This window comes from Lynx canadensis, chromosome B2 (assembly GCF_007474595.2).
Source record: "Lynx canadensis isolate LIC74 chromosome B2, mLynCan4.pri.v2, whole genome shotgun sequence".
Lineage (NCBI taxonomy): Eukaryota > Metazoa > Chordata > Mammalia > Carnivora > Felidae > Lynx > Lynx canadensis.
Genome location: NC_044307.1, coordinates 37,384,214 through 37,410,672, shown reverse-complemented (window position 1 = coordinate 37,410,672; position 26,459 = coordinate 37,384,214). Strand labels below are relative to the sequence as shown.

Genomic DNA, 26,459 nt, shown 5'->3' with positions numbered 1-26,459 from the left:
CTGAAATTCCTATGAGACTTTTAGACTGGCACTCTCCAATAGAATTTTGTACAATGATAGAAGTGTTCTACACATGCACTGTCCAGCCTATAGCCACATGTGGTTATTGAGCCCTTGCAATGTGACTAGTATTACTGAGGAACCAAATTTCTAATTTAATTAAATGTAAAAGGTTACATGTGGCTAGAGGCTACCATACTGGACAGCGCAGTTTTAGGCTATTAGTCCTTTAGGCACCCTCTGTGCCTGGTACATGGTAACCTGTGAATAAAAACTGAAACAGGAAACAGGTCTGCGCTATTTCAATTTTTTGAGGTTCCTGGTATGTTAAGAAATGACAAAACAGGATTACAAAATCTGTGGTATACTGTAACTGTTTACCTTACACTCTTTGTTTTTCTTCTGATGAGGAATTTTAAGATCTCCTCTCTAAGCAATTTTCACATATGCAATACCATATTACTAACTACAGCCACCATGCTGTATATTCCATCTCCATGGCTTATTTTATAAGAAGTTTGTACCTTCTGACTCCCTTCATCCATTTCATCCACTCTCCATCCTCTGCCTCTGGTAACTACAAATCTGTTCTCTGTACGTTTGAGCTTGGTTTTGTTGTTGTTATTGTTTTAGATTCCACATTTAAGTTAGATCATATGGCGTTTGTTTTTCTGTCTGACTTATTTACTATAATGCCCTCAAGGCTCATCCAAGTTATTGCAAATGGCAATATTTCATTCTTTTTTATGGTCGAATAATATCTATTGTTCATATATACCACATTATCCTTATCCATTCATCTGTTGGACACTTTATTTCCGTATCTGGGTTGTTTTAAAGAATAGTTCAATGAGCATAGGAGCACATATATGTTTTTATATTAGTGTTTTTGTTTTCTTCAGATATATACCCAGAAGTGGAATTGCTGGATCATATGGTAGTTCCATTTTTAATCTTTTGAGGAAGCTCCATACTGTTTTCCACAGTGGCTGCCCTGACTTACATTCCTGCCAACAGTGCATAAGTGTTCCCTTTTCTCCACATCCTCACCAACACTTGTTATTTCTTAACTTACACTTTCAAAGAAGCCTTATTGTCCTATTCTCAGGATAATTACAAGATTAAAATATTACATCATAGACACATTATTGTCTGATGACAATGCCTAATTGTTATGGGGTATTCAATTGCCTTTCTACCTTTAAATTAACCAACATAAAAGATGTATTAAGACAATGATGAATTCTGCTTTCAGATTTTCCATGTACCTTCAGTTAAAGCATATATGTGCAAATACATATATCAGTGAATACAAATCAGATCACTAATACATGGTAGAAAGGAATTTAAACCAAGAATATGATTTAGATTAGATTACAAAAATTCTGGCTTACTAAAAGAATATACTGAGAGGTTCTGAGAAATTATTTGGTTGGAGAATTAGGGATTTGAAGTTTCCTACTTATGTTTGCCAATCATTACTTTATCTACCTCTATCAGAAGGAAAAAGCAAAATTAAAAGAATGACATGGTAAAGATTTGCAATGACATTAAAACTTCTTTGAAAATAATCGTATTCCTAGCTTTATTTAGCTGAAGTGAAACCCTAGAGACCTTATAAACAAGACATTGTTATCGGCATGGAAGAAACTTAAGTTTCAACTCCTGCTTGAAGGGTAAGCGGCTACCTTTAAGGTAGTCATCATTAAATGTTTATCATTCATTTCTCTACATTTTCCCACAATCAATTGAGGTGGCTAGTGCAATTACACATAGCATGTGGAAAATTATAAATAAGTCTGAGCAATAGAAAACCCAAATTTAAGTAGGTTAGGACCAGGAAACAAATTAGAATGCAGATAGGCAGGCCACAGGTTCCTATTCAGGCACTAAAGCTGAACTGAAACTTGACTCAGAGCTTCATCATGGCCAAAGTGAAAAGGGAAACACATCCAATTATATAATCTACTTGTCTGTAAGGAAGACATATTCAGTTATTTAAGGATAGCCAAGCATTTCATGACACTTGGCTCTGAAAAAAAATTCTCTCATGGGATTTTCCATGAGAAACATAAAATGACTGAATGCACAAAAACTCTACAGTAAACGCACTAGTGGGCTCTGTGGAGCTGTCTCTTCTAGAATCCCTTAATGTATGCTGAAGACACAATATTCAAAAACAAGTCATTAAAAGGCTCCTGGTAGGTGGTGAGGAAGGTTTATGTGTGTATGAGCTCAGGATAATACAATCAGGTATGTAATTTTCTTTTTTTTTTTTTTTAATTTTTTTTTCAACATTTATTTATTTTTTTTTGGGACAGAGAGAGACAGAGCGTGAACGGGGGAGGGGCAGAGAGAGAGGGAGACACAGAATTGGAAACAGGCTCCAGGCTCTGAGCCATCAGCCCAGAGCCCGACGTGGGCCTCGAACTCACAGACCGTGAGATCGTGACCTGGCTGAAGTCGGACGCTTAACCGACTGCGCCACCCAGGCGCCCCAGGTATGTAATTTTCTAATGAACCAGCTAATATTCTGTAGTTGACTGAAGGCTAATTCATATTTAGAATTCAGTAATGCAAATAGCAGATCGTTGACAGCCTTTTGTGAAGAATAAGTCCCAATGAGATTCTCACCTACATAGAAACACTTCTCTCTACAAAGTGGTGAACAGAGTGACAAACTGGAGGGAACCCAGGATTTTCCTTTAAAAACAACTTGTCAAAAATAAGAAAAATTAGTAAGTATTTAAGTCCATAAAGTTCTACCCAATTGAGCAGAGGGTCTGCAAACTCACATACTGTTTTGTTTGTTTTGTTTCGACAAAATTCATGTTAGTTACCAATACTTAGAGATCAATAGATTTCAAGTCTGGCAACCCTGGATGCTCCTATCACGACTTGGCAACAATCTGTCGTGTGAAGAGTACAGCGCTCACTCATCCCTGAGGCATTTGAATGCCCTGTTGGAAAATGAAGATTTGGATTGAAAAATCTTCAAAGAAGAAATTATCAGTTGTTCACGTTGGCTATAGAAAAATCTGAATGCTCCCCTGAAATGAATGACTTTTAGCGAAGTGATTATCCAGTAAATCTACCTGCAGGAATTACTTGTAAAATATACCCTTAAATAAAGAAATGAATCTGGTGTTAAGTTACTGGATCGAAGCCAATTAAACTTGAGAACATGTACCAAAATAATACTTTTAATTTTAGGACAGGTGATCTTTATCCATTCTTTCAGCCAATGGTAAACCACAAAATCAACTGTATATTAAAGATCATTACAATAAAATATCAGCATTAAGGAAGATAATCAACTTCCTATCTCTAAAGCAAGGTAGCATACGTCAAAAGAATCCATGGTAGATTGAAAGTGGTTTCAAATTACTTAGCTACAGGTTAAAAACAAGGAGGGCCACAACTTGCTTCTACTTGAAATATCTTCTGATATATCTGAACACAAATTCTATTCATCTGGACTTACAAGAAATGCAGAAATCCTGGTTTCCTAGGAACTAGGATTCTGTATTGAACTCATGGAATTTAACTTGAAACTAGTTCTTGTCCACAGAGTAAAGTCTGAGAAATCATTTGATGAAAGCATGCTTTTATTTGCTTTTTTAAATTTGTAATTATAAATGTACACTGTCAAAAATTTGTAAAATAAAGAAGAGTTCAGATTATTTTTCCCCCAACTTTTTAGTTTGAAAAATTTCAAACCAACAGAATACAGATATGCAGGCCAACGCAGTTACTAAAGCTGAGGCACAAATTTACTTGGAACTTCTAGGCAGTCAAAGTGAAAGGAGACAACAGCCAGTTATATAATTCACATTGCCTATACAGAGAAAACATATCAGTTACTCAAGTATAGCCAAGTGTTTCATGACATCTGGCCTGAGAAAAAATTCTCTTGTGTTCATTTAATAAGGAATACAAAGCAATATCACACACAAACAACAGTCCTACAGTAACTGCATTGATGAGTTCTGGAAACTATATCGTCTAGAATTCCTCCATGTTAGCAGGGGTGCTTGGTATAAAGGTAGCAGCCTGGAGGTTAAAAGCATGGACTCTAGACCCTCACTGCCTAGGGCTGAATCCTGGCCCCATCAGTTATTAATTGTGTGAAAATCAGGAAAAATATTTCCTGATTTATAGTATTGTGATTAATACTGGCACAGAGCAAGCATCATCGTAATTACAGTAAATGCTAAAATAAAGGTGTGCACATGATGTAATAGTACAGAGGAAGGGCACTTAAACCAAGAGCCTGAGGGAAGGTTTCCTGGAAGGAAGATGCCTGTGCTGGGTCCAAATCTTAGTGTACTACTTAACTGTTGTTAGTATGACCTTGATCAGATTACTTAAACTTTGTATCCTGACCTGCTACAACGGAGATATAATGTCAGTTGTTGATACAATAAAGCTGATGTTTGCAAAATTAAATGAGATAATACACGAGAATTAGATGAGCAAATGTAATAGAGCATGGAAATATAACAAATAGCTGTTTCTTCTGGGATTTGGTAGAAAAGTAAAAAAATTCTTCTTGCATTCAACTATTATGTATGTCCATTTTTTCCAGTTAAACAGTGTTCTTAGCTGGGAAGTAGCTGTACATGAATAATCTTTCAGATCACAACAAAACTACCTAAATGGAATGTTAAATGATCAGCATTGGCTTAGCAGAGCTCTCATTTTTTTTAATCACCGTGGGAAATGTCTTGGTACAGTTACATCCACCTTTGAGGTACGCTGTGCCTATCTGAGAGAGTAGGTAAATACCTTGATTTCAATTAGACAAAATCAGTTACTCCCTTATCTGTATCACTTTATACATACTCCATGTCACTTCATACAGATTTCTACTACAGCACATAGTGTACTGTGTTACAGTTAAGAGTTCATTCAATTTGTACCTTGCTTTGTTTTAAAAAGAACTACAGCAATTAGTTATATCGTTATGTGTTTATCTCCCTTCCAAAATTGTGAGCTTCTCAGATAACTGGGTCATGTCCACCTGGAGAGAAGCTAGTATATAAATATACTGACACTCAATGTTTGGTGAAATAATCTAAGTAGGATTTGAAGTGTGCTGTTACAAGCAAATGAGTCTAATATAAAGTTGGGGGGGGGGATTATCTAGGAATTTATGTGAAAATCATAGGCTCAGCCTGATCTCTCCTTCGGTACAGGAGAAAACCAAAGCCTGGAAGAGTTCAGTGATTTGCCCAAGGTTATCCAGCTAGTTAACTGCCAGAACCAAGCAAGACTAGAGTCTCAAACTCCCATCAACCAGTCCGAAGGCCAATCCACTATACTGACCTGCCTTTCAGACCCCAGTCATTTGATGTCTATATCCACTACTTTACTAAAGCCATTATTATTGGTCACCAATCCCTTTTGTGTTGCTAAATCTAGTCAGTGCTTTTCAGCCATTGATATACTTAACCTGTTTGTAATCTCTGACTCTGATGACCCCATCTCCATCTGGCAATTCCTTCCAACCTTGGCTTTTGAGGCATTATGCTCACCTAGCTCTTTTATCTCTCTGGCCATTGTTCCTCAGACTTCTTTGTGGGCTTCTGTTCATCTGTCATTCCCCTTTATTTCTTTCTTTCTTTATTTATATTAAATATAATTTATTGTCAAATTGGTTTCCATACAACACCCAGTGCTCATCCCAACAAGTGCCCTCCTCAATGCCCATCACCCACTTTCCCATCTCCCCCACCCCCCATTGTCATTCCCCTTTAAAGTCAGTGCTTCCTGGGACTGTATTCCTTGGTCCTTTTTATTGTTTCTTCTAGATTTTCTCCTGATTGATCTCATCCATACCTAGGACTTAAATTACCAATTACAAGTTAACGTCCTCTAAATCTATTTTATTTTGACTCAACTTCTCTCCTCATTCATAGATCTGTGTAATTCAACTGCTTATTGGATGTTTTCCTCCGGATATGGAGGTTCCCTCCATCAAGTCACAGTTACAACTCAGCAGTCTTTGAGGGAACCTGAGAAACTTGCACCCTTCTTTTTCAGATAAAGGAGAATGTGGCAGAAGACCAACCATCATCTTTACTACTGACTATTAGTTTCCTATTCCTGTTGTAACAAATACCACAAACTTAGTAAAGAACACAAATTTACTACCTTAGAGTTCTGGAGATCAGAACTCCTCTAAAATTGAGGTATCGGCAGAGCTGCGTTCTTTCTGCGTTCTAAGGAAGAATCCATTCCCTTGCCTTTTCTGGCTTGCAGAGCTGTCTGCATTCCTTGGCTCCATCTTCAGTGCGAGCAGTGCAGAGTCTTCAAATCTCTCTTTCTCTCTGACCTTGGTTTCCTTCATCATATCTCTATCCCTGATTCTGACCTTCCTGCCTCAAAGCCCAGACAGATAATCGAAGATAATCTCTCCATCTCAAGATTCTTAACTTAATCACACCTTGCAAAGTCCCTTTTGCCATGGAGGGGAGGGAGCATATTCAGATTCTGGAGATTAGGGCATGAACATCTTGGGGGGGCCATTACTCTGTATGATACAACTGGCAAAGTTGGTACTGAATATTGCCTGTGGAGAGCAAGCTTCATAATGCCAAACTCTGAAATTAAATAGGTTTACTAACTTTGTAGTCCTGGACCGGGCACCCTCAACCCCACCCCAGGTCCTGGTCTTCCAGAACAGGAGAACACCAGGGCATTGCACCCTGCCCGATATGGGGCTTGAACCTACAAACTGTGAGGTCATGACCTGAGCTGAAACCAACAGTCAGGTGCTTAACCACTTAGCTTAACCACTTAATTTACTGAGCCACCCAGGTGCCCCTAGTTTTTCCTTTTATAATCACCATCAGAAAGTTACTGCTCCAGGGAGGAGTGAGCTGGGGCAGGTGCAGTGAGAGGCCAGGAGTGTTATTTTAATAGATTCACTCCAGATGGAAAAGAGACATCATGAGTGGAGAGTGTTTCCCCAACAAATATATCTATATTTGAACTCATCATCATCTCATCCCACAAATCTGATCATCCTCCGAGGCTGTCAACACCACTATCTATTAACTTAGTACAGAGACTTTGTACTCATTTTTCTTCCCATCTTGTGAAATGGGAATGGTTCCACCATCTAGTATGGCACCCATACTAGAAACTTGGTCTACTCACGTATCCCCCAACCTCCCACTCAGTACTGTCAATTCTACCACCTTAATAGCACTCACATCTATTCCTTTCCCTACATTCCTACTGCCAATACCTTTGTTAAGACTCTTATCGCTTAACTGGAATACAGCAATGGCCTCAATACTGGCCCCTCTGCCTCAAGACTTAACCTCTTTCCTGTCCATTTTTCACTTCCATACCTTTGCTCATAAAACACCTTTTGCCTGAAATTATGTCCTTTTTGGTTAGTCTCCAAACCCTGGCACCCCAGTTTGCCCAAGCGTCAAGCAAAACTGACTATCCAACATCAGCCAGGATCAGACTTAAAGTTACGTTTCTGACTCCAAAGTCCATGCTCTCATCTGCTCCTGCCCGACTGCCTTCTAACAAAAATATTTTAAAGTCTAATAGGCTTTATACTTTACAAAGAACCTCCGCATACAGTATTTTATCTTAGCTTCACAATTCCTCAATGTAGGCAGGATGGGTACCGTTAGGCAGGAAACGGGAATTCAAGGCTCGATCCATCACACCCTGTTGCTGGGTTAACGAGTGTCACTCAGCAGTCTTCCGCGTTAACCGCACCCTCAGCCCCCTTTGGTCCCACTTTTGTATAACCTTCCTGCACTTTGCAGAAGTAGCCCATAGGATCCGCGCCAGTCTGGACAAGGCAGCTGCTCTTTCCGCCACAGGCGCCCTGGAACCTCGCGACGGGGACCTTCCCATCTGCCGTGACGCGATCGGTGACACCACACAGTGACGTATGGTGACGTGCTTACCCGGAGCCAGGTGCCGGCAGGGCAGCCACACCCTGGGGCCCCCAACTCAGGAGGGCGACGGGTCGGGCGGGTGGGGAAACGGCGCAAAACCCACCAAAGGCCACATCCGAGCCCTAAACCCTCAGATCCCGCCCGCCGCCGACCGGTTGCTAAGTGACGCCAGCGCGCAGAGGCGCGTGCGCGGCCACGGCGGTGTGCGTGAAGGCGGACGCGCGCCGCGGCGGCGGCGGCGGCGGCGAGGACGGCGGCGACGGCAGCGGCCGAGGGGGCGGTGGCTATAAGGGGGGTGCGGAGCAGGCGGAAGAGGCGTCCGTGCGGGCGGCTAGGTCGCAGAGAAACATCGTTGGGGTGAGTAGCCGGGACCTCGCAGGGGAGGTGGGGCCTGGCCGCACCTGCTGCGCGGGCCCGGGGCGCGGAGACGCGCACCCCCACAGTACCCGCGCGCGCCGCTCCACGCCCCTCTGCCGCTTTTTCCGGGGGCGGGGAAGGAGAGGGGACGGGGGCTGGCGAGGGTCAGTTCCTAGGCGCTGGCGCTCCGGGAAGCGGCAGCGAGGTGCCGACGGAGACTGTGTGTTCCCGGAAGGTGTAGTGGGAAGTAGGTGTCTGGGGGCGTCGAGGTGGCTTTGCCAGGCTCCCCGACAGAGGAGTCGGAATCAGGAGAAGCCCGGGTTCCCAGAACAGCCTCGCAGCCTGCTTGAGACGAGGTTGACCGGGATGGAGAGGAGGTGGAACCGGGGACGTAGTAGGGCTGGGATTCGGAAAGTTTGGCACTGCTGGGGCCTTCCTCGCCCCTGCCCTGGCTGGGCTCCGAGGAGGAGCCGGTTGTTATGGAGAGAGTTGTGAATCAGTGCCTGCGTGCGGCGTCAGACACACCCACGACCTGGGGAAGGCGATTGTCAGTACTGATAGGGGGCAGCTAACCTGTTGCCTGGAGTTTCCAACTTCACATGTGTGTGCACGTGCGTAATGCACGCATACAACTTTGCCCTGGGCATTCTGTCACGTTGCTACAGATTTTAAGGCCAGGGGGCAGATATCCATCCTAAATTCTCACTTCCCTCTGGACTCAAATCAGCTGTTTTATTTCTCAGAACCTGTTGTGTTTCTGTCATTACTAGGGCCAAAAAAAGTATGGAGGCACTGTTTTTTATTTTCCTTAATAGAAGTACAGACGTCCTATTTCCTAGGCACAAAATACAGATTCTGTTCAACGTGTGGGCTGGAAAATGTTGGTGGACAGACAAGCCTGAGTGTGAAGGTGTAGCAAATCATCAGCCCAGTGCTCTCAATGCGCTGGCTCCCCTCATGAGTCAATGTGTGGTGATTGTAGTTGCCATCCTTGGGAGAAAAGAGTATTGAAGATAGGGAAAAAGTCGGTATTTTCTGACTTTTGATTAAGGCATTGCCTAGAACGGAGGTAGATGATACTGAAATTTAATCAGGATCTGTGCAAGAAAATTGAAGAAACATAACTTGTAAGTTTTCATTCAGCTCTACAATTTTGTGGTTCAGTTTCATAACTGAGGATCTGTGAAGTATGCTGCCTGAGGTGCTTACGTCTTGGAACCAGTAGTCTTGCTCTGTAGCACCTAGAGTACTGGAAATTCAGTGTCTCTTGCTCACTGGACTAGGTAGCTTTTAGGACAGGTGTCGTGTCTTTTTTATTCATGGCTTTATCTTCAGCATCTACACAAGTTTTGCCACAGAGTAGGCATACAATAAGGTATTTGTCATATATTACACTGTGTATGAGTGTTTATCAATGAATCTAGCTTAGTCCATCAAGGAGTTAATATACGTTCTCCCCCCCTCTCCCCCCCTCTCCCCCCCCCCATCATGTTATATGTGGGAAAAGGGAAAAGAGTTATATGGGTACAAATGACATAGAAAACCTGGATTTTTTTTTAAATTTTTTTTTCAATGTTTATTTATTTCTGGGACACAGAGAGACAGAGCATGAACGGGCGAGGGGCAGAGAGAGATGGAGACACAGAATCGGAAACAGGCTCCAGGCTCTGAGCCATCAGCCCAGAGCCCGACGCGGGGCTTGAACTCACGGACCGCAAGATCGTGACCTGGCTGAAGTCGGACGCTTAACCGACTGCGCCACCCAGGTGCCCCTGGATTTTTTTGATAAAGAGCAAATAGACTGGGGGTGCCTGGGTGGTTCAGTCAGTGCAGCGTCAGACTCTTGATTTCTGCTTAGGTCATGATCTCACTTTCATGAGATCAAGCCCTGAATCGGGCTCCACACTGAGCATGGATCTTGCTTAAGATTCTCTCTCTCTTCCACCCTTCTCCCCTGCTCATGCTCTCTCTCTAAAATAAAAATAAATAAATACATTTCTAAAAAAGTGTAAATAGTCTGGGCACAATTGGCTAAGTGTGATTCTTCATCTTAGGTCTTGATCCTAGGGTGGTGAGTTCAAACTCCGCTTTGGGTGAGTTCAAACTCCGCATTGGGCTCCTCACTGAGTGTGAAGCCTACTTAGAAAAAAAAAAAAAAAGCAAATAGTTTGTTATGTGTATGTCAAATGTATGAGCAAAAATATGTCAAATCATTATGAAACCAAATGAGGCAGTATGTAAACAGGTGCTATGTGAGATGCTATACTTTAAGTGCAGTAGAAATTTAGAAAAGATAAGACCTATGGTGGGCTGAGTTAATGAACTCTTTGGAAGAGGTAAGATTTGATCAGGTCTTTGAAAGAGCTATAAAATTTGAATTAGAGAAGAGGTAAGGAATCATGTTGAGAAAATTGTGTGAATGCTTGATGAGGGAGATATTGAGGAGACCTACATGTCTGGTGAGTGGAGTTTAAGGTCTCTGATAGGGAGATGTTGGAGAGAGAAGGTTTAGCAGATTGGGAAGGAAAAGTGTTAAGACTAAGGCACTCACTGATAACAAGATAGGGGCTGCTTGCTAGGTGGAATGGAAATTGTGTTAGAATAGTCTTAGACAAGAATAAGTGTTATCCTTACTTAAAATTAAGGGATATTATGGTTGAATCAGGATTGGGTTGTTGTATACTTCTGATGTCAATTACTAATTTGAATAAATGCCTCATTAATGTGAGTGTATCTTACGTACTTTGTCAGCAGCGCGTGTCCCCATTTCTAAAATCTACCTAGTGTGCTTGGGCCTTTCCACTGGAAATCTGAAATGATGTACCCAAAGCAATTATCCAGCTATTCTCAGTGACACAGTTTTGCTTGGGATTATCTTTTAGAGTGCCCTGTGAGGTTTGTACTTAACCTCTGATTCTGTAAAATATACAAGTAACGTTTGCTGGGAAAGGAGTCTGTTTGAAGAAGGATGCTAAAAAGCATTGACAAAAAGATTTGAGAAAATTAAAGATGTTGCTGCTGAGTATCGAACCTTTGTTCTTCATAATATCTTTTGTTGTTATGTGGAAATTCTTCAGGCCCATTAAACCCGAAGCTGAATTGCTAACCTACCATGTGTAAAGTTGCAACACCAAATGTTGCATTATTTAACAACTCAGCAAATATTAATTGGGTGCTGGCTATGGCTAGATACTGTGGTGGGTGCTGGGAAGACAAAGAACACGACACGGTAAGCCCAAACCCTGTGAGTTACTACGTGTTCATTAGACGAGACAAACCCCTAAACTTGGGATGTTATGATAAGAGTTAATCACCTTGGAATAAGTAAAATGCTGAGGGCATTGATCACTTTGGAGGAAAAAAAATTGATAGAATCAGGAAAAGCTTTAAAAAGAAGAGGATAGAACTTAGCTCTGCAGGTTAAGTAGAATTTTGCCACATGTAAAAGGGAAAACACACAGTCCAGGAAGAGGGGAGAGCATAAGCACAGTTGCTAGAGATTAATATCAATAGGGTTTTTGGAAAACCTTGAATTGTTTCTTGATGAGACAGGAAAGATATGGTTGCAGCCAAACTATTAGGGGTTTTCATTCCATTCTAAAAACCCTGGATTTTCCCTCCTCCCATTCCAACCCCCATGTTGGTGATGGAGGGCCTTGGAAAGTGGACTCATAAGAAAGTTAACTGGCAGTTCCCGTGCAGAGCTGCATTGGCATGGAGAGGCTAGCAGACCGGTTAGGGTATACGTAAGAGATGCTGGGAGCCTGAAGAGGGACAGCAGGAATGGATGGATTGTAGAGATATTTTAAAATCTCTCTAATAGAGAGTTGTTAAAATCTCTAAATGTTATGACCAGTTAGTGGTGAGAGAGAGTGAGAAGTTAAAGATGTGTCTAGCTTTAGTAACTGGTGATTATGATGACATTAAATTAGAAAATACAGGAGAAGCAACAGAATTGCAGTGGAGGGAAGAAATGATGGCATGTTAATTATCAGGTCCCTGTGTAGAGTTTGGAGAGGTCCACTGGGTGATTGGAAATTCTACTCCAGAGTTGATGAGGCAGTTTAGGAATAATTGTAACAGTCTATAGGGCCAAGAAAATAGTACTATTCTAGGAGTAGTGTAGTAGTTAACACTGTGGACTTTGGAATCAGGAAAACCTGAAGTCTTGTCTGTTTCACTTATTGGTTGGGTCAGGTGACCTTGGACAAGTTGTTTAACATCTCTAAGCCTTAATTTCTTCTGAAAAGTGGGGTTAATAATACTTCAAAGAATAGTTGTGGAGATTAAATAAATAGAATGTGCACAATGATTAGCATAATGCCTAGCTTATAAATGCTTAATAAATGATAGCTGTTGCTATTAATAGTGATAGTAATAGTGACAGTTATAGAGGTAGTAGAAGAAGATACAACTACCCAGAAGAGTGGAGAATGAGAACTGGAAAGAACAAGGAATGGAACTTGTGGACATCAACACTTAGATTAAATTTAGATTGGTTCTCAAACTTGAGCATGCATTAGGAATACCTGAGGCCCAACGATCTCTTTTGCAGTGCTGGTGGGAATGCAAACTGGTGCAGTCACTCTGGAAAACAGTATGGAGCTTCCTCAAAAAGTTAAAAATAGAATTACCCTATGACCCAGCAATTGAACTACTAGATATTTATCCAAGGGATACAGGTGTGCTGTTTCGAAGGGATACAGGCACCCCAATATTTATAGCAGCGCTATCAACAATAGCCAAAGTATGGAAAGAACCCAAATGTCCATCCATGGATGAATGGATAAAGAAGATGTGGTGTGTGTGTGTGTATATATATATGTGTGTGTGTGTGTGTGTGTGTGTGTGTGTGTGTGTGTGTATATACATATATATACATATATACATACATACATATGTATATATATACATATATATACATACATACACACACACATATATATACATATATATATACATATATACATATATATACATACATACATATATATACATATATATACATACATACATATGTATATATATATACATATATATATATACATACATACACACACACAATGGATTATTACTCAGCAATCAAAAAGAATGAAATCTTGCATTTGCAAGTATGTGGATGGAACTAGAGGGTATTATGCTAAGTGAAATTAGTCAGAGAAAGACAAATATAGGACTTAACTCATATGATAAATTTAAGATACAAAGCAGATGAACATAAGGAAAGGGAAGCAAAAATAATATAAAAACAGGGTGTGGGACAAAACGTAACAGACTCTTAAATATAGAGAACAAGCAGAGGGTTACTGGAAGGCTTGTGGGAGGGGGGTGGGCTAAATGGGCAAGGGACATTTAAGGTATTTACTCCTGAAATCATTGTTGCACTATATGCTAACTAACTTGGATATAAACAAAAAAAACAACAAAAAAAAGAAATACCTGAGGCCTTGATAAAACACAGATTGCTGGGCCCCACCCCCACAGTTTCTGATTCAGTAGGTCTGAGTGGGGATTGAGAATTTGCATTTTGAACAAGTTCTCAGGAGATGCTGATGCTGGTGTTCCCAAGACCTCACTTTGAGGACTACTGACTTAAAGGATGGATGAAAGAAGAGAAACCGGCATAGAGACTAACAAAAACTGGTGGACAGAGAACCAGGAGAGAGTGTAGAGAAGGATAGGGAGGTAGCAGCCTGCAGACTGTAGATCCACCAGTGTGCTTTCCAGTTCTGTAGACTTCATCTTGTTATTACTGTCTTCTCCAGAATTTGGCATAATACTTGGCACATAGCAATGCTTGTTTGAACCTTGAAGCCCCTTAGTACTGTCCTTGTGCATGATTGCACGTACTTCATGTGCAGATTTCATTCATTCTTTTATATCTCTGCTGAGTCATAGGGTACTGTTTCTAATGTTACACACACACACACACACACACACACACACACTAACTACAGAAAATTTCTTTCAAATAGCTGATGCATTAGCTAGCTGCTGTGACTTTGAATTAGATATCTTACCCTCCCCCCTTTTATTTATAATGTCAGAGAGTCCAAAATAATTGTCAGTAACAAGTGTCAGGAGGATAGTCTGTGTCTTGAATTAGGCACTTTGCAGGTTTACAAGGTAAGCAAATAGTATACTCCCTGTACCTTGGAAGTTTGCAGTAGGATGGGTGAAGGAAGGGAACAGGAGGAGATAAGATCACAGAAATGTGGATTGAGAGGAACCTCAATATAAAGGCTTTTTCCTTGTTTGCCAGTATACTTTGTATCTTACGTGTCTGAGGACTTTAGCATATAGAGCAAATATTAGTTCTTTTTTTTTTTAATTTTTTTTTTCAACGTTTATTTATTTTTGGGACAGAGAGAGACAGAGCATGAACAGGGGAGGGGCAGAGAGAGAGGGAGACACAGAATCGGAAACAGGCTCCAGGCTCTGAGCCATCAGCCCAGAGCCCGACGCGGGGCTCGAACTCACGGACTGCAAGATCGTGACCTGGCTGAAGTCGGACGCTTAACCGACTGCGCCACCCAGGCGCCCCAGAGCAAATATTAGTTCTAATCTCTGATAGGAAGTTAAAAGATTTACACTGTATAAGGAAATCAAACACTAGTTGTGCAAAGATATACGTACTATAAAGAGATTTCAGGAGTTAAGTTGTAGTTTCATGATGGACTAGTTAGCTACTCACCATGCTTCTTTGGTTCTTGTTACCTCTCATTTATTTTTTCTGTTAATATTTAAGTATTTTACTTACTATGTGCCAGAAACTGTAAAGTGCTGGGCATAGGGAAATAATTCTCTGGGCATCTAACACTGGCTTTAGTTAGGGGGTATGATACTGTGTAAATGAGTTGGCACACATGTCAGGAAGATCTGATATCTGCATTTTATAATTTTAAGAATATATTGATACGAGTAGACATCAAGAACTTGAAGTTAAATTCATTCAACTTGTGTATGCAAGGGACCATGAAAAAATATAAGCTGAAAACCTGAGTGTCCTCTTTCTGTCTTGTACCCTCATATTCTATTTTGTTCCATTTTCTCCTTTCCATTCTTACTGCTTTTACCTTCGTTGAAATCCTCAATTTCTTGCCTGGATTATTGCATTAGAGTCTTTAACTATACAGCAGTGGTTCTAGGGACAGCATTAAAGTCTCCTGGTAACTTGTTTCAAGTGGAAATTTGTGGACCTCACTCTAGAGCTTCTGATTCAGAAACTCTGGGGATGGTGCCTGGAGATCTGTTTTATTGCTCTGTCTAGGTGGTTCTGCTGCAACTAAAGTTTGGGAACCATGGACAGGTGTTTGTAAAATTGTAGGAGCTTTTAAAGAAATTAGTAGATACCAAAAGTGGAGAAAGAAGTGAACAATCTGTGAGAAGCAGGAACACATGAACCAAGCTGACTAGGGTGTAAGGTACCTCCCACAAGCGGGAAGGCAGACTCATTTGTTTCCCTTCTGGCTGGTTTATTTGTCCTGTAGGGTACGTATTCTTTGGCCCAGGATCCTAAACTCACACTGACGCTTTCTTGCTGGGACCCCAGCTCACATAGAAAATGTCTGTATCTTTTGATGGCTTCCCTCAGGAATTCTACCAGACATTTAAAGCAGAGTTAATACCTATCCTTCTCTGGCTTCTCCAAAAAATAGAAATGGAAGGGAAACTTCCAGACTCATTCTATGAAGCCAGCATTACTTTGATTCCCAAACCAGACTGAGACCCCACAAAAAGAACTACAGGCCAATATCCCTGATGAATATGGATGCAAAAATTCTCAACAAGATACTAGCAAATTGAATTCAAGAACCTATAAAAAGAATTATTCACCATGATCCAGTGGGATTCATTCCTGGGCTGCAGTGTTGGTTCAATATCTGCAAATCAATCAATGTGATACATCACATTAATAAAAGAAAGGATGAGAACCATATGATCCTGTCAATATATGCATAAAAAGCATTTGACAAAATGCAGCATCTTTTCTTAAAAACTCTCAAGAAAGTCAGGATGGAAGGAACATACTTAAACAGCATAAAGGCCATATATGAAAAGCCCACAGCTAATATCATCCTCAATGGGGAAAAACTGAGAGCTTTCCCCCTGAGATCAGGAATACGACAGGGATGTCCACTCTCACCACTGTTGTTTAACATAGTTTTGGAAGTCCTAGCATCAGTAATCAGACAACAAAATGAAATAAAAGGCATTCAAAATTGGCAAAGAAGAAGTCACACTTTCAGTTTTTGCAGACAACATGATACTCTACGTGGAAAACCCAAAAGACTCCACCAAAAGACTCCTGGAAGTGATACATGAATTCAGCAAAGTCGCAGGGTACAAAATCAATGTACAGAAATTGGGTGCATTTTTGTACACCAATAATGAAGCAACAGAAAGAGAAATAAAGAAACTGATCCTGTTTACAGTTGTACCAAGAACCATAAAATACCTAGGAATAAACCTAACCAAAGATGTAAAAGATCTGTATGCTGAAAACTATAGAAATCTTATGAAGGAAATTGAAGAAGACACAAAGAAATGGAAAAACATTCCGTGCTGATGGGTTGGAAGAATAAATATTGTTACAATGTCAATACTACCCAAAGCAATCTACACATTCAGTGCAATCCCAATCAAAATTGCACCAGCATTCTTCTCAAAGCTAGAACAAACAATCCTAAAATTTGTGTGGAACCACAAAAGACCCTGAATAGCCAAAGTAATACTGAAGAAGAAAACCAAAGCAGAGGTATCACAATCCCAGACTTTAGCCTCTACTACAAAGCTGTCATATCAAGACAGCATGGTATTGGCACAGAAACAGAGACATAGACCAATGGAATAGAATAGAGAACCCAGAACTGGACCCAAAAATGTATGGCCAGCTAATCTTTGACAAAGCAGAGAAACATTTCCAAAGGGGAAAAGACAGTCTCTTTAGAAAATGGTGCTGGGAGAACTGGACAGCAATATGTAGAAGAATGAAACTAGACCACTTTCTTACACCATACACAAAAATAAACTCAAAATGGATGAAAGACCTAAATGTGAGACAGGAAACCATCAAAACCCTAGAGGAGAAAGCAGGCAACAACCTCTTTGACCTCAGCTGCAGCAATTTCTTACTAGACACATCTCCAAAGGCAAGGGAATTAAAAGCAAAAAATGGACTATTGGGACCTCATCAAGATAAAAAGCTTCTGCACTGCAAAGGAAACCAAATCAACAAAACTGAAAGGCAACCAACAGAATGGGAAAAGATATTTGCAAATGACATATCAGATAAAGGGCTAGTATCCAAAATCTATAAAGAACTCACCAAACTCCACACCTGAAAAATGAATAATCCAGGGAAGAAATGGGCAGAAGACATGAATAGACACTTTTCCAAAGAAGACTTCCGGATGGCCAACAGACACGTGAAACTATGCTCAAGGTCAGTCATCATCAGGGAAATACAAATCAAAGCCACACTGAGATACCACCTCACACCGGTCAGAGTGGCTAAAATTAACAACTCAGGAAACAACAGATGCTGGCGAGGATGTGGAGAAACGGGAACCCTCTTGCACAGTTGGTGGGAATGCAAACTGGTGCAGTCACTCTGGAAAACAGTGTGGAGGTTCCTCAAAAAATTAAAAATAGAACTACCCTATGACACAGCAATAGCACTGCTAGGAATTTACCCAAAGGATACAGGAGTGCTGATGCATAGGGGCACATGTACCCCAATGTTTATGGCAGCACTTTCAACAATAACCAAATTATGGAAGGAGCCCAAATGTCCATCAAGTGATGAATGGATAAAGAAGATGTGGTTTATATATACAATGGAATGCTACTTGGCAATGAGAAAGAATGAAATCCTGCTATTTGCAGCAATGTGGATGGACCTGGGGGTATTATGCTAAGTGAAATAAGTTAGTCAGGGAAAGACAGATATATGTTTTCACTCTTATGTGGATCTCAAGGAACTTAACAGAAGACCATGGGGGAGTGGAAGGGGAAAAAATAGTTACAGAGAGGGAGGAAGGCAAACCATAAGAGACTCTTAAATACAGAGAAAAACAGGGTTGATGGGGGTTGGGGGAGAGAGGAAAGTGGGTGATGGGCATTGAGGAGGGCACTTGTTGGGATGAACACTGGGTGTTGTATGTAAGCCAATTTGACAATAAATTATATTAAAAAAAAATGTCTATATCTTAAAACTTCCTGTTTCTGTTGTCCAGCATAGCACACAAACAGAAAAGTATGTGGAACACAAATACTGCACTTAATGAATTAGTTTAAAGTAACATCCAATTTTTTGTCCCTCAGCTTAAGAATAAAACACTGTTGGGGGCGCCTGTGTGGCGCAGTCAGTTGAACATCTGACTTCAGCTCAGGTCATGGTCTCGCAGTTTGTGAGTTTGAGCCCTACATCTGGCTGTCTGCTGTCAGCCTGTCAACTCAGAGCCTGCTTCGGATCCTCTATTCCCCTCTCTCTGTCCCCCCCCCCCCGCTTGTGCTTTCTCAAAAATAAATATTTAAAATTAAAAAATATATAAAAAATAAAACACTGCTGGCCCCTAGGCACTCATCAGGTGCCCTTTCCTGGCCCTTCCCAATCTCAGCATCTCTCCCAAAAGTAAATACTGTCCTGACTTTTATAATATTACTTCCTCTTATTTTAAGTTTTATCCCTTAAGTATACACTTCAAATACTTACAAGCTACTTGGCCTATTTTTGAACTTTTTGTAAATGAAGTCATAAATGTGTATTCTTTGTGTTTGGCTTGTTTAATATTACATTTTTGAGATTATTCATCTTGTTGCATACAGCTAATTTTTTGGTTTTCACTGCTGCATAGTATTCCATTTCAGGACTATACAATTTATCCTTTCTGCTTTTGGTGGACTTTTGGGTTGTTTCTAGGGCCTTTTGTTTTTTAGCTAGGATATTCTTATACATGCTCATGAACATATTTTACCTTAGGGTATAATAGTGTAGAATTACTGAGTCATATATTATACAGGTCTTTAATATCAGTAGATAACAGCAAACTTTTCTAAAGTGGCTAACCTACTTAAATGTTTCTATTTATTTTTGAGTCTTTATATTATCACTTACATCAAGCCAGCTAATACTCATACCATAGTTTTCAGTACCTAGCTGAAATCCTAGAAACAGAGAAGGCAGCTTAATGAAGAAACACCCTTTGTAACCAACACCTCAGCCAACATCAACTCATTACCTTTTTAAAAAAAATCATTTGTGGGGCACCCGGGTGGTTCAGTCAGTTAAGCATCTGACTTCGGCTTGGGTCACAGTCTCGTGGTTTGTGGGTTTGAGCCCCGTGTCGGGCTCTGTGCTGACAGTTCAGAGCCTGGAGCCTGTTTCGGATTCTGTGTCTCCCTCTCTCTCTGCCCTCCCCTACTTGTGCTCTGTCTCTCAAAAATAAATGAACTTTAAAAAAAAATAATTTTTTGAGGAGGTAATTTATGGACATGGTACAAAATTCAAAAATACAAAGGGGTACACAGTGGAAAGTAAGTCTTCCTTTCATTCGTACCTGACAGACCTCCAGTTCTTCCTTCTGGGAGCAGCCACTATCACCGCTGATCTATTAATTTGTTCAGCAGATTTTTATTGAGTGCCACTGAAGCACCGGGCACCGTTACAGTGTTTGGAGACAGAGGAGTGAATAAAATAGGCAAAGATCTGCTCTCACTCATGGATTCTTCCATTCTATTAGAGGTGATTAAAAGTAGTAAAGATGCCTGTATACCTTTGCAGAAATATTCCGTGTGTATATGGCATATTTTGTATTTGTTCTTAAACATAAATGTCACATACCACATTACTGCCCTTGCTTTTTTTGCATTGTATCTTGAGGGCTGTTCCATATTAGTATATGAAGAGCCTGCCTCATTCTCTTTAGCAGCCCTTACAGCGTTCCATTGTATGGTTGTTGTCAGGAAAAAATTGCGGAGGACTGAAATGGGCATAAAATATCCCTGACTGCCCTATCTAGTGCACTCTTCCAGGCTGTCTGTACCTTTCATTTTCTTTGAGCTGTTTTATAACTATAAATTGTAGAAAACTGATAGTAATGCAGATGATTCTTATCCATAGAGACCAAGTGGGTTTTGTCTAGTGGAATGCAATCAAATGTTGTCCTGAGGATATAGACTAGTTTTGCATCTATTTGTAAAGCAGTGTTAGTATTCCACATAGGGTGCGTGTGTCTTGTGTGTGTGTGTGTGTTCTTTGACTTCTCCATTTAACTGATTATAATATCTTAATGAATGCTTCATTAATTAATGATTTAAATAAAATCATTAAATTAAAATATAAACCATTTGATATGGTTTATATTTGTATGTGTCATGATACCTTTTAACAGATACATTATAATAAGTTCCCTCTCGATGGCCACTTTATTTCTTCAGAAAGCAGTTCATACGAGTTTTAGACAGTTTTGGGCACAGAAAATCTGTGCTATCATAAAGCAGTACTTTGTGATGCTTCAACAAAGAGATTAATGGATGAGACTGTTTGGTAGATCTTCCATCAAGCATTGTGACCTAGTCCCTGCCCTCAAGGAGTTTATAGTCTAGTGGAGGAGGAGGAGGAATGTGTCAGATGAAGTGTAGCATGGATACTGAATAATCTAGGAGATAGCTAAAATGAGGTTCCCCTAAGGGCAGAAAGAACAGCATGGACTTGCTTTCCTCACAGGATTTGCTTTTTTTCACACACCCCTGGTCTGGGCTTACTGAGGCAGAACTAAACATCGCCCTCTTTTCGATACTTGGTGCCAGTGTACTTGTTTTTATGCTTATTGTGGAACTAGTCAAGTCTTGGGGACTCCAGTGGAATCCCATGGGTCCAGTTGCCAGCACAGTGGTTTGTCTGTTCTTGCAGATGGTGGCATTAGCAGGAGAATATAGTGGAGTCACGTAGTTGGGGTGGAAGTGGGTTAGTGGTTATATTCTAAAGTCAGGACAAAATGTAAAAATCAAGTACTGTGAAAATTTTCTTTAGAAGACCCTTTAATGCCTACAGAATCCCATGTCATGGTTCTCTTAATACAGGAAATGTCCCCAAATAAGGTAATTTGGATTATGGAGTTTAATTTTATTAGAAGTTTTGTTTGACATCCTTAATTTGGCTATTAACACCTCACCATTACTAGCAATTCCTGGCTTGCCTCTACAGCACCACTAGGAAACTGTCTTGGCAGTTATGTAACTGGTGTTTGATAAAGTTCTCTCAGATACCTAGTTCCCTATTCTGTCAGTAATCATCTTGTGTGCAGTTATACTGTTTGCATTGATTTCTTTGCTCTACTGTTCTGTCACCCCTCCAGTAAGGTTTAATTACCCAAATATTAACGTAATGTTACACTTTGTTAACTACTGAGGAATTATGTACAATTTATTTCAATGGTATTAAATTCTTTTGATGTGAAACAAACACTCTTTCAGAGGTTTTTTTTTTTTTTTTTTTTTTTTTTTATTTATTTTTGGGACAGAGAGAGACAGAGCATGAACGGGGGAGGGGCAGAGAGAGAGGGAGACACAGAATCGGAAACAGGCTCCAGGCTCTGAGCCATCAGCCCAGAGCCCGACGCGGGGCTCGAACTCACGGACCGCGAGATCGTGACCTGGCTGAAGTCGGACGCTTAACCGACTGCGCCACCCAGGCGCCCCAGAGGTTTTTTTTTTTTTAATGTCTATTTTTGAGAGAGTTCAAGTTGGGGGGGAAGGATGGGGGGAAGGACAGAGGATCCGAAACAGGCTCTGCGCTGACAGTCTGACAGCAGCAAGCCCGATGTGGGTCTTGAACTCACTAACCGGGAGATCATGACCGGGAGCTAAAGTCACTCAACCGACTGAGCCACCCAGGCACCCACCCTCTCCAGAGTTTTTAAAGAAAGGGTTAATTTTCCTAAGGCAGGATAACTCTGTTCTACCACTTCTCTTCCTTTCTGTTGTCAGTGTTTCTCTTAGGCCTTCAATTAATTTTTTTGCCACCTCCGGTTATCAGTGATTGAGAAAATTCCCAAATCACTCATACCTTGTTTCAGGCTTGACTACAGCAAGGAACACTGAATGGAATCATTGAGTCTGGAGTGATGGGTAGCTCCAGCTATTTCTGACTCCTCTTTCTGTATAAGTAATTGAATTCACGTAAGTTAAATTTCAGTATGATGTGACTCCTTTGTAGTAAGAATTGGCCTAATTCAGATGGAATTGGAGATGAGATTCCCAGGCAGCTTCCGTTTCATCCATGCAAACATCTGTTGATCTCCTGCTAAGTTATATCAAGTGCTGCAAATACAAAGGAGAATAATTTGTTTCCTGTCCACAAAGGATTTGTAATCTACTGGGGGAGGTAGATTTAAAGGTAGATGATTGTAATATAAAGTGGTAAGTGCTGTGAGAATAATATATCAAGACTGTTAGCTTAGAATTTATATGCCATGAATACTTAGTCTATCAGTACTTCTGTGGAGATTCTTAATAAGCACTGATGTTCAGAGAAGGCTTCCTGGTGAATCTGATACCTATTACCCCTAAAGAATAAGGCTTTACCTCTGCAGGGGGTCAAGGGAATATGTATTTTTGACAGGGAGATGGCAAAGTGTGTCAGGGTCAGTGGTGTTGCTGAAGCATAAAGTGAGAGGTAGAGCATCCTCAGAGAGGAGGCTAGAGTGGTAGGCAAGGGTCAGTTCAGAGAGGCCTATGGATGTCCTGTCTGTGAACTTGTATACCATTCCAATGACCATAATATGATCATTAATTATAAAGTTACTAATAAACCACCTGTTAAGCACTTACTATATGCCAGGGACTATATTAAGTGTTCTGTAGTTATTTAATCCTCTTGGACATTCACAAGTGAAAATATGATTGGTTGGTTATTGGTTGGTTATTGTGCAAGCCGAGTGGATATGGAACTGAGGGGGATAAAATGGGAGGTGGGAGATAGTTTGGAAGCTGTTGAAGTAGTGCAGGTGAGAGATGGTTGAAGCCTGAACTAGAGTAGAAGTTATTAGATAGGCATATGAAGGATGAATTAGAGGAATAATATTTAGGAGGTAAAATAAGATCTAATTAATTGATTACACAGGGTGGGGTCAGGGAAAGGAAAAAGTCAAGGGAAATATACAGGTTTTTAGCATGAGTTACTTGTGTGGTGATACTACCTTCTAAGGTAAAGGACACTGGAGGAGGGCCTGCATTAAGAGAAGATTAGTTTGGTATTGAGTATGCTGATTTGAAGTGCCAGTGGGGAATCATATTGCAGGCACACAAATCTGAAATACAGAAGAGAGAGAGGTCTGGCTTAGAGATAGAAATTTGGAAGTTGGCAACCAGCAGTTGAAACCAGGAGGAATGATAAACTCACAAGGAAGGCGTGGCCCTGGGGAGTATACGTCTTAAAGACCAAGTAGTGAAAGAAGAGACTCAGGGGTAAAATGAGAACCAGGAGAGGAGAGTGTCACAGAGGCTAAGGGAGTAGAGTTTCAAGAAGGGTATGTTCAAGAGTGTCACATGCTACAGCGAGATCCAGAAAGATAAGAATGGAAAGTGAATCTTGGGTATTCCAATTAAGAAGTCATTGATGACCTTGGTTAGAGTGGTTTCAGTCGGGTGATGGGCCGTGTGAGACTTCAGTGGATTTAGGAGTGAATTGGAGTTTAGAAAGAGGAGGCCAGGGGTGTGGATAATCTTATGAAAAGTTTGAGTAAAAACTGGAAAAAGGATTAGAAAATATGTGTGAGGTGTAAGGGTGAACAGCTACCTCTAAACTCTTCATGCTCTCAACCTTAGGGAAGCTGGTTTGGGCTCAGTTCAACAAGTTGAATGTTTTTTTTTTTGTTTTTTTTAATTTTTTTTTTCAACGTTTTTATTTATGTTTGGGACAGAGAGAGACAGAGCACGAACGGGGGAGGGGCAGAGAGAGAGGGAGACACAGAATCGGAAACAGGCTCCAGGCTCTGAGCCATCAGCCCAGAGCCTGACGCGGGGCTCGAACTCACGGACCGTGAGATCGTGACCTGGCTGAAGTCGGACGCTTAACCGACTGCGCCACCCAGGCGCCCCACAAGTTGAATGTTTTTGAAACCTTTTGAGAGTGTAGACTCAAATCCTGAGAGCTAGGGTCAGCTGTTTCCTGTAGCCTCCCAGTAGCCCTTCTGTACCTGAATGGACTGTAATTTGGTCTAATTTGTTGTCAATGCAGTGTATGTGTCAGAAAATCATCACCAAAGTGCACCATCCTAAATGATATTTTGGCCAAAAAAAAAAAAAAAAAGTGACGGGAGAAATTAATAAAGGAAACCCTGGGAAGGAAAAGGTATCAACCATTGTACTATGTCCTACGCATGCTTATTCTATACTTTATTGCATCCTCATAGCCACCATTTTGGGGGTGGGGTTATCCCCATTTTCTCAATGAGGAATTGAGATCCTATAGTCCTATGTCTCCTTATCTTACCTCAGCTTCTGCCACTGATGACTGTGACCTTGGATAGGTTTCTCAGTTTCCTCCTTTATAAAAAGCTGTGGTTTTGATCCTTAAGTCCTTTCCAGCTCTAGGGTTCTAGGCATCTGTGAATATTTATTAGTGTTGCTATTTGGGCATGAAAAAAAAAGGCCATTCAGGGAATTTCCCCCCTCTCAGTGAATTAATAACTTAATAGTAACACTGTCAGGTTGTTCAGACTAAATAATTTATTTTCCCATCACAAAGTGAGTACCCATTATGTATGTGGCCTTAGAAAGCTACTGTAAAATAAATCAAGTAAATAGGCTTGGTGACAGGCTCTCCATCAGTTGTTACTAGCCCTGGGCACATGGGCAAATCGCTACCTGCAAGATTGTGTGATGATTTTAAAGTGTGTTATAGGTTAAGTGCTAAGTATTTTTATTAATTTAGGAAGTACTTTGGCATGTGGCCTTTAAAATTGCATTATTATATTATCATAAATCTTGATTAAGGCAACAAAACATATTTACTATGGCTAGCTTCACAGCTGGGGTGAAATATTTTATAGCGTGTATAATGAGCCACTAGATGATGGTGATTCTCTGTTCACATCTGAAAGATGAGAGTTGGGAAATGAATTAGAGGCTTTAAAGGGCTATTTAATTGTGAAAATTAATTTCAAGGAACAGTATCATGTGCTCAGTGAGTATTTAATAATTGAGGAGGAGGAGGGAAAAAAGGGAATTGTGAGGCTTTCAAACCTTCTTAAGTCCATTTTGGAAAAAGGAGAAAAATATAATGCTAATGTGACTTTCAAAGACATACTCTACAACAGTAATGTAAAAGAAGCAAAATTAACCAGTACTAGGCATTTTAAGAGTTAAATAATCTCCCAATTTGAAGCCAATGTGTTCTAGATACACTGTGCCTGGCAAGCAGATGTTTTCAATGGATGTGGAATCTCTCAGAGGGCATTTTGAAAACTTACAGGGGCATTTTTGTTTTCTAATGTGGTTGAGATACATATTATTTTATTATAAATTATTTTCTTTTGTTTTTTTCCCTTACATTTTAGCCAGTGTCTTATTTTAAGTTGTTGAGTAGGTTCTAAATCTCTGAATTGTATTTCAGAACAGTGTGTGTTGGGGCAGGGGGTGGTTAGCAAGATATTTGTTATAGAAAATAAGGTTGGGTCTGATGGGGTTGATGGCCATTATATTAGTTTTCTATTGGTACATAACAATGAACTACAAACTTCCAGCTTAAAGCAGCAGCCATTTTTATCTCACAATTTCTGTAGGTCAGAAGTCCAGGCACAGTATAGCTGTATTTTTGCTTGGGGTGTCCCCAGGCTGAAATCAAGGTGTCTGCAGAAGCTATGATCTCATCTGAAGCTCGGAGTCCTCTACCCAAGCTCCTTGGTGATAGACAGAACTCAATTCCTTGCACTCACGTGACTGAGGCCCTCATTTTCTTTCTGGCTGTAAGCTGGGCTGGCAGGGAGGGGGGGTCACTCTTGGGCCCTAATCACATGGCCTACTTGTAGTCTGGCAACTTCTTCAGAGTCAGCAGGGGAATTCTTCCAGTCTGCTTACACACACACACACACACACACACACACACACACACACACACACACTTAAGGGGGGATTGATTATACAGGATGCATACACCAAGGGGTG

General features: G+C 40.7%; 1 protein-coding gene across 2 annotated transcripts in view; it reads left to right on the top strand.

Annotated features, from left to right (window-relative positions):
• Nucleotides 1-8,169: 8,169 nt before the first annotated feature.
• The window catches only part of BTBD9 (BTB domain containing 9), a 414,698-nt gene continuing 396,408 nt past the window's right edge, over nucleotides 8,170-26,459 (top strand). Inside the window, exon 1 of one of the 2 annotated variants that reach the window (XM_030315420.1) lies at nucleotides 8,170-8,288. The gene's annotated coding sequence lies outside the window, so the exon portion shown is untranslated. Of the gene's footprint in view, nucleotides 8,289-8,452; nucleotides 8,536-26,459 lie in introns of those variants that run through there. The other variant, XM_030315421.1, reaches the window with a different exon arrangement.